At 32.4% G+C, this 13,157-nt stretch overlaps 1 non-coding gene across 1 annotated transcript; it reads left to right on the top strand.

Annotated features, from left to right (window-relative positions):
* Positions 1-840: 840 nt before the first annotated feature.
* Trnak-cuu lies at positions 841-913 on the top strand. Its single transcript has one exon. It is a non-coding gene; the product is annotated as a tRNA-Lys (tRNA).
* The last annotated feature ends 12,244 nt before the right edge of the window (positions 914-13,157 follow it).

Raw genomic sequence — 13,157 nt, 5'->3', positions numbered from 1 at the left:
CACCGCTCGGATGAGACGACCACGTGACCGGTTTTATAAAATAAATTATTTATACAGTACTGTCAGACGCCATTTGCACGCACCGGCCACTGTATCAGTACGCCCATGAGCAGAATCTACACAAGTCAAAATGTGTACAAAAACTTACGCAGTCACCACATGCAATTATTATTTTTATTTATTTACTCTTTATTGTACACCACAATATGCAAAGACAAAAATAATAATAATACAGACAACTTAAGAATTTGTAGTACAAGAGGCGGTCTTATAGCTAGTTAGCCATTTCTTCCAGAGAACCCGAAATAGGATTGAGTATTATTTATTTGAGAGATCGGGTAGGTGGTGCAATTATTTATTCTTTCATAAAAATATCTATCGTCGCTGTCGTCGTATCGTCATATACTTGTGACGTGCGCAGCACGACTAAACCATTAGCAAATATGACCCAACTTCAAATATTCAAATAAATATTGTAAATATTTAGTTCTACACTATAATATTTAGTGATCATTGACCAATAAGAATTCAATTACAAGGCATGTTAAAAACTTTATAATATCTGAACGTCTTATGCTCTTTTTTGCATGATATGCATGGTATGTATGCCGGATTAATAATAAAAAAAAAAAAAAATCAGTATAGACTTGAAAACCTATTAAATCTTTTTTGATGTTTTATATAAAAACAAAAAAAAAAAAAATTAAAAAATATGTTACCTGACGGTACATTTTTCTGAAATATAGCCAATGATAAATAAATGGGTATGTAACAATATTTCTGTAAATACGTTCAGGGATATCTGTTTGTTCTGACCCATTTTTTAAGAAGTTATTTCAAGCCCGGCTAGCTCAGTCGGTAGAGCATGAGACTCTTAATCTCAGGGTCGTGGGTTCGAGCCCCACGTTGGGCGAGACTTTTTTTTGTAACTTTTTATACTAAATTATTTCTTCTTTTGTCTGTTTTTTACTATTTAGTTTTTTTTTTAATTTTTTAAAAGCTTGGACTGTCGCCAGCATTGTCTATGGCGAAACTTATTATTATAGCACTCACAAATGAAAGACTTCAAAAATCTATCGAGAGTAAGAAAAAGTATTTATTTAATTCATACTATACGGCTCATTTAAAAAATAACAATATACTAACTTAAAAGAGTTCACAGAAAGTTTCATTACTGATAGTGGTTTACTGCTTTATTAATAATTTTTTCTTACATATTGATAACATGTCATATTATAACAACATTTTAGGTACGTCGTACAATCATGTAGTTTGGTAAATCAGTAGCAAACATCGTGTCACATAGTTGTGTTTGCAGGCAAACGAAGAAAAATCGACTTCAATTATATCGACAAGTAATATAACGTAGGTAGACGAAAAAATAGTTAAGTAAATACGAATTATCAAAGATTACTCCAAAAGTTGTAATCAGATCTCGATGAAATTTAAACGTGACCACGTGATAAACATCGGCTTTCGATTAAATTAAAAATCATCAAAATCGGTACACCCAGTAAAAAGTTATGCGAATTTTCAAGAGTTTCCCTCGATTTCTCTGGGATCCCATCATCAGATCCTGGTTTTCTTATCATGGTACCAAACTAGGGATATCTGCTTTCCAACAAAAAAAGAATTATCAAAATCGGTTGATAAACGATGGAGTTATCCCCCCCCGAACATACATAAAAAAAAATATACATATATATATATATATATATATATATATATATATATACGGTCGAATTGAGTAACCTGCTCTTTTTTTTTGAAAGAAAGAAGCAACCAAAGTAACGGTACCTGTATAAAAGTATATAGTTTTTTCGAAAAGTTAGTAATTTTGACTTTTAACAGTTGTTTTTTTAAAATAATTTATTTTTTACTATACACCAAAAAAAAAACAGTAAAAAAAATTATTGTGTTTGCTCGCAAACATAAAAAAACCGACTTCAATTACATCGACAAGTAATACAACGTAGGTAGACAAAAAGTAGTCAATAAGTAAATATGCGCTATCAAAGATTACTCAAAATTAGACATCAGATGTCGATCAAATTTAAATGTGACCAACACGACAAGCATGGATGAAGAATTTGGAGTCTGCTTTCGATTAAAACAAGAATCATTAAAATTATTTATAAAGAATAAACTGCTACCCTAGTGGATCATTGAATCGATTCTTCACTGAAGTAGTTTTAATGAAGTCAGATAGATGGCGTTGGCGTGGCGTGGCGTTGCACCGTCTCATACATACGCGTCATTAAAAATTACTCAAAAAGTGCTCATTATATCTCGACCTTATTTAAATGGAACGACATGATAAGTATTAACTTTTGATTTATAAAAGAAACATCAAACTTAGTACACAGTCAAGTAAATACGCGGTATCAAAGATTACCCAATAAGTAGTAATGAGATCTCGATCAAATTTAAATAAGACATAACAAGCATTAGCTTTCAATTAACCCTTATAAACCTAGTAAAAAGCTATGCGGCTTAGTACAACGTAGGTCGATAAAAAAATAGTCAAGTGAATACGCACTATTAGATATAACTCTAAAAGTACTTCTCAGATCCCAATTAAATTTAAATGGGACCAAATGATATGTAACATCTTTCAATTCAAATAAAATTCATTGAAATCGGTTCACCCAGTCAAAAGTTCTGATGTAACATACATACAATCGAGTTGAAAACCTCCTACTTTTTGGAAGTCGGTTAAAAGATGCATGAAGGTGATCTTATCGAGTAAGAGAGTGATTTCTTCCAGACAACCTATGTGCATAGGACAGGATACAGTAGCAAGTTGCGAAGTGTGTAACAAGATCAGTGAATATTACCAAACACATTGTGATTGATTTGTGATACAAATATGTAGACGTAGATATAAAACACAATGTAAAATCGCCTTAATATAATTAAAATTGTCATTAGCTGATTACCACCTGAGAATACTATATTGTTAGACCTTTATTAACGATATGTCTTAAAGTTTTTTATTTAGTTATTTACTAGCGATGCCCACGACTTCGTCCGCGTGGAATAGTGACTTTGGACAGCATTTTTTGGATATATCTTTTGGTTCATTTTGGATTACCTATCAACATCGTCGTTTGGGCATTAACATATTTAACGTGTCTTTAAATAGGCATAACTTTTTTATTTATGAACAGATTGACATGAAACAAACATTAAATATTAAGTTAAGCTTACCATAATATATTAGTGAAAACCGCATCTAAATTGGATAAGCCTTTCCTTAGATTAGCGTGCACAAACATATTACATTTAGATTTTTATTATATGTGTTGATACAAAAATCGACAGCTACATTTAAAGTTTTTAACAGAATACTATATAACAAAATAACCAAATAAAAGCCAATTTTGGACATTATTTTAGTAAAACTGTTTTGTTAGAAAAGAAAAAAACTAAAAGAAATAAATAGATGGTCCATTTAAAACAAAACAACAACAAACAGAATAATCAGAAAAAGGTACAATAAAAATAATTATTTAAATAAGATCTTCATGAACTAATATTAGCATATTTACATACAAACCTTTTCAAGTCCACATTAGTAGGTTCATAATAGTATAGATGATATAGGATGGGACCCGCGGTCGAGGGGCGGAGGGCGGGCCTTTCTCAGGAAATACTATACCGTGCTATGATTGCATCCCCTAATCAGATTTACTACCATCTCGATGAGGAAATGCGAGACGATCGATTAGCAAATAGATCATTTGATTTAATACTTTAAAGAAATTGTATAAAGTAGTGGATGAAATTTTATGAATAGTGTTTTGAGGTGTAGTTATTTGTATGTGTAATAATAGAGTGACTTACGCCGAATTGCACGAAACAAAATTAAAATTTAAGAAGAGATTAAACTAATTTAATCACAAGAATTTCATACAATTCTTGCGATTAAATTAGTTTAATCACTACTTAAATATTAATTTCTTTTCGTGCAACTCGGCGATAGTCTTTTCTTTAAAAAAGAAAGTAAAACTCGCGTGTTTTCCGTATTAACATTAGGTATATTAACTAATAAACTTCTTAAGTACTTATAAATAGACTAATCTATATTAATACTATGAAGAGGGAAACAATTAATATTTGTTTGTTTGTAATGGGTAGATTCAAAAACAGCTGGATCGATTTTAAAAATTCTCCCTATAGTAGAATACTTCGTTATCACTGAGTGTCATAAGCTATTTGAAGGGGAAATATGGAAGAGTCAATATAATGTAGTCCACGCGGGCTAAGATGCGAGCTAAAAACTACAATATAATTGGTACGTAGTAATAAAGTGCAGTCAGAAATTAAAATATCAAATTCATCACTTCAGCCTATCGCAATCCACTGCTGGTCATAGGCCTCCACAAGTTCACGCAAAAAATGGCGTGAATTCACGTGTGTTGCCTATAGTCACCACGCTGGGCAGGCGGGTTGGTGACCTGGCTTTATCGCACCGAAGACGCAGTTGGATGGTTATCCCGCCATCGGTCGGCTTTTCAAGTTCCAAGGTGGTAGTGGAACTGTGTTATCCCTTAGTCGCCTCTTACGACAGCCACGGGAAGAGAGGGGGTGGCTATATTCTTTACTGCCGTAGCCACACTGCTTAAAAAATCAAATTATTTTTTTGTTAATGTATGTTTCAATGTTTAAATTTTAACAAACTTATTATTTGTGAAATTAATAGAATAAAAGAGAACTTGTATCGGTTCGTCATAGCCAAAGTCTATTGAAGCTTAAAAAGGTATAAGTAAACTGAAAGCTTAAAAACTTTCCGCTACGCTCACGTCGCTATTAAGGATAAACCGATAACTTTGTAACATGTTACATACTGACTAAAACTTACTACTACTGAGGAAGAAGTTTTATAGCATTAATATGAAAAAAAAGTCTTCAACTTAATCCTACAATGTAAGTAGACGAAAAATAGTCGATTAAATACACATTATAATGGGCAACGAAAAAGGACACATCAGATTGCTATCATTTAAATGACAAGTATATACCTATACTATATTACAAGCACTAGCTTTCGATTTAAAAAAAGAATTATCAAAATCTTGGTGTACTCGTAATAAAAAGGTTATGAGGTAATTAATATGTAAAAAATAGAGACAAATTAAAAACCTGTTCCTTTTTTGAAGTCGAATTTTTATGTGAAGCAACCACAGATTCTGCATGCTACTGCTTTTAAGACTGGCTCATAATAGACATGTAGAATAGAAATGTAGAATTTTTTTATTAAATCTTTCAGTCTCGTAATGGCTGTCCCATATAAGTAGGTACACCGTAAAGTAAATCTTCTCAGCAGTTTGTCGAACGCTTGAGTAGTACATCGCTTATAATATCCACTGCACCGTGACGAGGGGAAGGTAGCGTTAAATATAATTATATGATATACAGATGTGTATGATGGCTTGTTATATCTTTATTGTTTTATGGATATTTCGTAAATTACGTGAGCTTATTCGTTCATCTTTATAAATTCTGTTAATACAATTAGATGAAAAACATTTTTAAATTGTGACCAGAACAAATACACAACTATTCATGTCCTGATGCACGATGATATGATGTTTCAAATAATATCTTAGCTATGCTTTTATACGCTATTGATAAATTGAAACTGAAACAGTAAATTCAATAACTAAATACATTGTCTTATTTTTACATAGATTTGCACATATATATAATTATCACATTGTTACTGTGTGGAATTTTTGATAAAACGTTACATAGTCCTATTACGAGTATACCGATAGATATTTTATTACTGACAAATAGTTATTGAAAGCGTTAAAAAAATACAACTAGCGTTCAAAGCTCAAATTAATAATAATAATAATAATATGATGAGCACTCAATTGTAAAATGCTACTAGAAGTCATGTTTTGGTTTGTTCAAGATATATAGTTCAAGATATAAATTAAACTCTACACCTTCACCGTCAATATATCATCTCCTTTGCCCCAAGGTTGCCTGAAAGAGATTGCTTTTAAGCAACAAGGCCGCCTTTTGTACATTTTTTTTTCTACAAATTATGGCTAATGTTGCTTGTTTATTTTATTTTTTTGGTGTACAATAAAGTGTAAATAAATAAATAAATATAGAAATATACATATTTACAAGATATTTTGTCATATCGATATTTAAGCTTTACTCAATACTAGCCGACCCGTGCCCACTTCGTTGGGCGGTAATTATTTATGTGATGTAAATATTTATATAGCAAAGTTTTCATCTCGCTCGTATGTCCCCGAGTTGATTTACATATACTATTATTTTTCACTGAATTTTTTTTCAATAACAATAAAATATCCTCCCGTGACCATGGTTGCTGTAAAGTATCCGAAACGTCGGGAATCAAAAGTTAATAATAAACCGCGATAAAATCCGAAAAAAGTGTTTTATTAAATGAATAAAATATAGTATATATCACTCATGAATAGTGTAGCTTTCTGCTAGTGAAAGAATTTTCATGATCGGATCAGTATTTGCGAAGATTACCCCCTACAAACAAACAAAGTTAGAAACTTTACCTCTTCATAATATTAGTATAGACATAATAATAACATTTACAATTGCGTAATAGTTTTGTTTAAATGTGTACAGATCATTTCTCCCCTAAAATGGCCACTGTTTTAGTAAAACGTCTCAGCAGGCGGTCGCAAGGAGGCTTAAACTCGCATGTATTAATTTATCTGTCGTCGGGGGACAGATAATTAAATTCAAGTATAATCTGCATCGTTAACTGATTGTATTGACATCATATTAGTTTTCATATTATGAAGGTTTTAATATTTTAAGAGGTTTGCTAAATAGCTTGAAACATATATGTGTTCTGAATAAAATACAAGGACTGATTATATTTTCACTACAGATCTATTCCACGAGTATACGTGACCACATAAGAAGACAGTATGTCGCAGGTCAACCACATCTTGATATATTTCACACTTGTGAATTTGCACTTCGGATAATCCGATATATATAAAAAAAGAAATATTTATCAGCTGTTACCTAAAACACATGCACAAGGTTACATTAGGAACGAACAACTGTTAGTGTAAACATTTTTGAATATCATATCAAAAATTGACCGCTCCAGCGGGGTTCGAACCCGCGTCTCCGACTTACCGTGTCGGCGCTCTAGCCAATTAAGCTATGGAACGATGCACCCGCTCGAGCGAAATTTTCGATATGATAATTTTTAATTTCGGTTTAAGCGAACCGTGGCGCCGTCTATAGTGAGCTCTTTACATTGTTAATGTGGGTAACACAAAAATAAAAATCTTAGATATTAACTGTTAGTGTATATTAAGCGCATTATATTTTATTATATTACTAAGTATCTATTATATTATTTATCTAGGTATATTTATATCGAAAAAAAAAAGAATTTATATTAGCCGAATATTACCTTACAGGTACCACCTGAGTCTGGGTGTAATATTTGTATTTATAGGTTTATATATCTACATATATAAACCTATAAATACAAATGTATTTTATTTATAATTAGTATTTCTATGTATATTTATAAAAAATAGTTATAACAGTCGGCTGTTACCTAAAACACAAACATTAAGTTGCTTACCGTACGAACAGACGAAATGTGTGTGAATGTTAAACATAATTTATGTTATACACTGATATACATACAATTTAATGCTTAATATCTACATGTGTATATATATGTACATCAAAACGTATAAAAAGTAATAAAATAAATTACAAGAATATTATAATGTCGTTATAAATCATTATAAATATAAAAGGGGTGTATAGTTCTATATTGATTTTATTATTAGAATACGATAGACCGCTGCTCGCTAGGAATTCGGGGGAGGAAAACTACGCATTAGATATGAGTATATAAATCATCTTTATTTATTGCAAGATACAGCAATATATATGTTTACCGCGTCTACTTAGGAACAAATTATGTCTATACTAGCAAACGTCTAACGTTGAACTTTACCTTTCTAATTCCTATAAGTGTTTTGTATGTGAGTTACTTACATCATCACTGTCTTATATAAATAACTAGCTGTGCCCGCGGCTTCGCCCGCGTTGAAATCGGTGTGACACAAAGTTTTCCCGGCAAACTTCCAGTGAAACTCTCATCATAATCGGCTTAGCCGTTCTATAAGCCTTCCTCTTGAAGTCCTCTCTCCATTGATGAAACCGCATGAAAATCCGTTCCGTAGATTTTGAGGGAATCGATCACATACATTTTTGGGGACTTTGTTTTATAATACACTAACTGTTGCCCGCGACTACGTGCGCGTGAAGCGCGCGTCGCGTTTAACAAAATGGTTTGTTGAATTCGTCAGAATTGTGGTATGAAATAATGTAGTAATAATATAGTATTGTAGTGTAAATATGTTTAAATATACTGCATGCAATTTAGTTTTTAATATGGTTCTACGTAACTATATGCCACAGAATAGCGTAACGCACGCTCCTTCGTGACTCCGTGACGACAGGGGTAAATAAAAAGTATTCTAGTAACGTAAAGGTTAGATATTGTAAAAAATATATTTTTTGTACTACTGCGTACGGCTCACCTGATGATAAGCGATTACCGTAGCTTATAGACACCTGCAACACCAGAAGCATTGCAAGCACGTTGCCGACCCAATCCCCAATCCCCCCAGGAGCTTTGGTCACCTTACTCACCAACAGGAACACAATACTGCTTGAAAACAGTATTATTTTGCTGTGATCTTCTGTAAGGTCGAGGTACTACCCCAGTTGGGCTGCTCCATATTTTGAGCAGGAAATTCCTGCTGTGCCCTACCTCAGTTAAAAGTTATAAGTGATCAATATAAATGTTTCTTGAACACATAGGGTTGCAATGCGATTATTTTGCTTTAAACCGACCCTGCTGTATATGTTTCATACAAACTATCAAGCCCAATTAAACCCCTTAGCGGTGATATATCGCAAAATCCGTTTTTAGCGGACGTTTACTAATTATAATCTACCTCCCTGCCAAATTTCATCTTTGTCCATCCTGGATGAATGGACCATCCAGCTGTTTTTGAGTTCTCGTGATGGGTGAGTCAGTGATCTTTCTCTTTTATATAGCACACATTTTAAATTTCAAGTTTCTTACTTCAAAAACATAGGACTTTCATAGAAACTTCCAAGCCCCGTTTCATCCCCTTAGAGGTCGAGCTTCATAAAATTCATTCTTAGCGAATGTCTACGTCCTATAAGGAACCTACTTGCCTAATTTTAAGTTTGTAACTGTTATAATTTCGGAGATTTCGTGATGAGTAGGTAAGTCAACCTACCATCCCCCGTTTTAACCCCAAAGAGAAATGGATTTCTAAAGATACATTATTTGGACACCTTCTCATCATCTATAGAGCATACATTTTAAATTTCAAGTCTCTTACTTCAAAAACATAGGACTGTCGTAAAAACTTCCAACCCCCGTTTCATCCCCTTAGGAGTCGAGTTTCAGAAAATTCGTTCTTAGCGGATGTCTACGCCCTATAAGAAACCTACTTGCCTAATTTTAAGTTTGCGACTGTTATAATTTCCAAGATTTCGTGATGAGTAAGTCAACCTACCATCCCCGGTTTTAACCCCAAAAAGAAATGGATTTCTAAAGATAATTATTTGGACACCTTCTCACCATCTAAAAGAGCATACATTTTAAATTTAAAGTCTCTTACTTCAAAAACATAGAACTTTCATACAAACTTCCAACCCCCATTTTATCCCCTTAGGGGTCGAATTAGAGGTCGAGCTTCATAAAATTCATTCTTAGCGAATGCCTACGTCTTATAAGGAGCCTTCTTGCTAAATTTCAAGTTTGTTGGTGTTATAGTTTCGGAGATTTCGTGATGAGTGAGTGACCTTTCGCTTTTATATATATAGAGATTAATTATTGAAGATTTATTTATCTTTATGAGATTTACCATCTCATCTTATAATATTAGTTACAGCTTGTAAGTTAATCTGTTATTTCAATAAAACGAGAAAAGGAAAAAAAAATGTAAGTTGAGTTGTATGAAATTATTTATTGGCCTATTTATTGACACTCGTAATATGTAATGAGATATAAGTTTGTTATATATTAGCGCAACAAAAGGAGATAAGGGGCAACAAACGGAGATTCTAAAACATATCTACGTGTAAGAAATAATACACTAAGCAAGAAAATTTCCAACAATCATTGAGAATTTCGGTGACACTCGTAAATATTGCATAATAAGAATTTATATAAAATTTATGTTTGTACATCCAAAAAAAAACTGAAACCCTTCGTTTATTCTTACAAGACGCACATCAAACGGACCTCGACGTAGGGCTCCGGTTTCGAGCCCTTGCGAAAGGGTAAAGAAAAAAAAATCACCAAGTAAAGACGCAATTACTCCTAGACAAACTTATTTATGCAATAAGTATGAACCAAAATAACCTTAATAGTAGAGTAATAGAGTTAAAAATTGCTCGTTAGAAAAAATATTTTGTGCAAGTACAACGTTGTCCGGAGTTCGCTAAAAGCACGGTCGTATCAAAGAAATGCGTCTAATGAATCTATTGATAGCGGAGCCTATGTGTGTATAGTATTTTTAAAACACAAACAGCGGTGTGCGTGTGCAAGAAGGGGAGACGCTAAGAGACGCTTTCTTCGGCCCCTCGTTTCTTATACAACGACTGATCACGCGTGACGTTTTTGTTATAATTTATTATATTAACAAGTCAAATACTTTAAATAATACTTAATTTGCAAGATTAAATATAATAAAAAAGATTTTGCTACATAATCAAAATATAGCATTGAATTTGCCTATTGCTTTCCATCATTACCATACACGCCTTGAAATATTAACTCTTAAACTTCCTTTAAGTAATCTGTACGTCACGTGATATCTAATTAATATAAATTAAATAATTACTTTTATTTGTCACATTTTATTATAAAAATAATTATAAATATCAACCATCAAGATTACGCGAACGATTCACAAATCACCCCTTATTTCGCGCGGCTCCGTCGATCGTCTCAAAGTTGCACGCTCACAAGCTCACGGCACTATTCGCAAGCTCGACACACACATACAAAGTTCGCGAGGGGCGCGTTGCCCTTGCAAACTCCTCCTTTATATTTTCTTTGTTATGTAAAAAAATAATAATAGGAGAAAGGGGATACTAAAATCGATACTCGAATTGCTGTGCTTACGATTGGTAAACTCCTTCAAATTTTTTTTCGGGTGTAACATTATATGCGCGCATTTGCAATTTCACTTGTAAAAAACAAATTTGAATTTGAAAAAAAAGTTTTTATAATGGCAACAAAACTTTTTATTATTTATGTTTCGATACGGTATTTATTATGGATGCTGAAACGTTGAATAATAAATTAATCATACGAGTTATAAAAGCGAGTTAAAATTTATATTATTCCGTTTTATTCAACACGCACTGATTGGATAAATTAGAATCAATAATTAATTTTATGATATTCAAATTAAATAAATTCGACAATATTTTTTGCTAGCAATAATTATCTTGCATAATTTGAAATATTCCAAGTTTAAAAAAAGGTAATTTACGGAAAAAAGTGACATACCTCTCACAGATTCAAACTCTAAGCTGTTTAGATTTCAACTTATTTTCAACAAAAAATAAAATAACCAAGCACAACATCTCCTGATAAAGCCATCACGATACTAACACAAAATCAAATAGCCGTTGATGACCCAAATATCATTTCAGAAACGTTTCAATGAGAACCGGTTACCTAAACTAGACTTTGTCTTTTCATATCTCACAAAAGTGTCCAGATGCCGCGGATGCTGCAATCAAAAACTGGTTTATTGAATAAACCTTTGTGATCGGTTATGTTTTGATTTATTCGATTTTTAGTACGGTTTAACAAAAAGAAGAGGAGCGCTCAACAGGTAGCGTCGTGCGGAGTGTTTTTAAACATTTCGTTTTTAATCTGTATGCTGTATTCAGAAATTTTAAATGAAAATAACTGGTTTAATAACGGTTTTGGTTTGACTTTTTTTACTTTTTAATTGGAATATTTTGTAAAAAAATCTGTATTACTATTGCATTATCTACGTAATCAATTTTAGCTATACCTTGCTTTATGTATTTGCAAATTTGTTTAACGGGTCGTTGCCCGCCTTAGAGTATATGTACATTACAGTAATGTAATCTAACCGCTGGATTTAAAACACACAGACCAAAGACGGGCAGCAGAGTCTTAGGTGCGACAAAGCCAGCCCTGCGGTCACCAACCCGCCTGCCCAGCGTGGTGACTATACTATATACTAAACACATGAGTTCACGCATTTTTGGCGCAATATTTGTGGAGGCCTAAGTCCAGCAGTGGACTGCAATGGGCTGGAATGATGATGATGATGATGATGATGATGAATGTATACTCTAAGTTGCCCGCGACTCCGTTCATGTAGAAATTTTCTTATTGTCCGGTGTTTTGGTTATAAAATGGAACAAATTTGTCCCATCTTTGAACATTTATTTGTTAATACTTCTTTTCTTTTGGTCATAGCGTGACATTATTGTAGCCTATATCTATCTTTGATCTATCTAAATCCAAAGAAATAATTTTTAATTCGCAACCTGAGATTTCTAAGATAAGTAACTAAACAAGCTTTTAAACTTTTTAATATTAGTACATTTAGGTCAGTATATATAACTATGTATATATAACAAACGATCATATACATATATAAATAATTATAATAAGTATAGACATTTAGGACCCTTATGAAATAAAAAACAAGTACATAATACTAAAAATTGTATTTCGCAAATTCATTTATCAATTATTTGCCAATTTCTTACATAACTAGGCACATAGTCCGCCTCAATAGAATTCATATAAATAATAGAACTTTTAAAAGCAAAATGAATAAACTAACGAGAAACTTGCATTACAGACGCATTATCAGACTTAAAAAAAATTATAAAAAAAATGAGAAAAATTAACACTCGAACGTTCCATAACAACAACGTTTGAAAGGACAAATCCCATAGAAATTCTATTGAAACGGCCTATTAATCTTAAACTTATTTAAATACTTGACACGTTTAAAGTATTACAATATTTTTATAATAAAACTGCAGTGAAATTCGTCGTAATTTTA

Source organism: Melitaea cinxia, chromosome 18 (genome assembly GCF_905220565.1).
Source record: "Melitaea cinxia chromosome 18, ilMelCinx1.1, whole genome shotgun sequence".
In the NCBI taxonomy this organism is placed as follows: Eukaryota; Metazoa; Arthropoda; class Insecta; order Lepidoptera; family Nymphalidae; genus Melitaea; species Melitaea cinxia.
The sequence above is the reverse complement of the archived record's forward strand: the minus strand, read 5'-3'. Positions and strand labels throughout refer to the sequence as shown.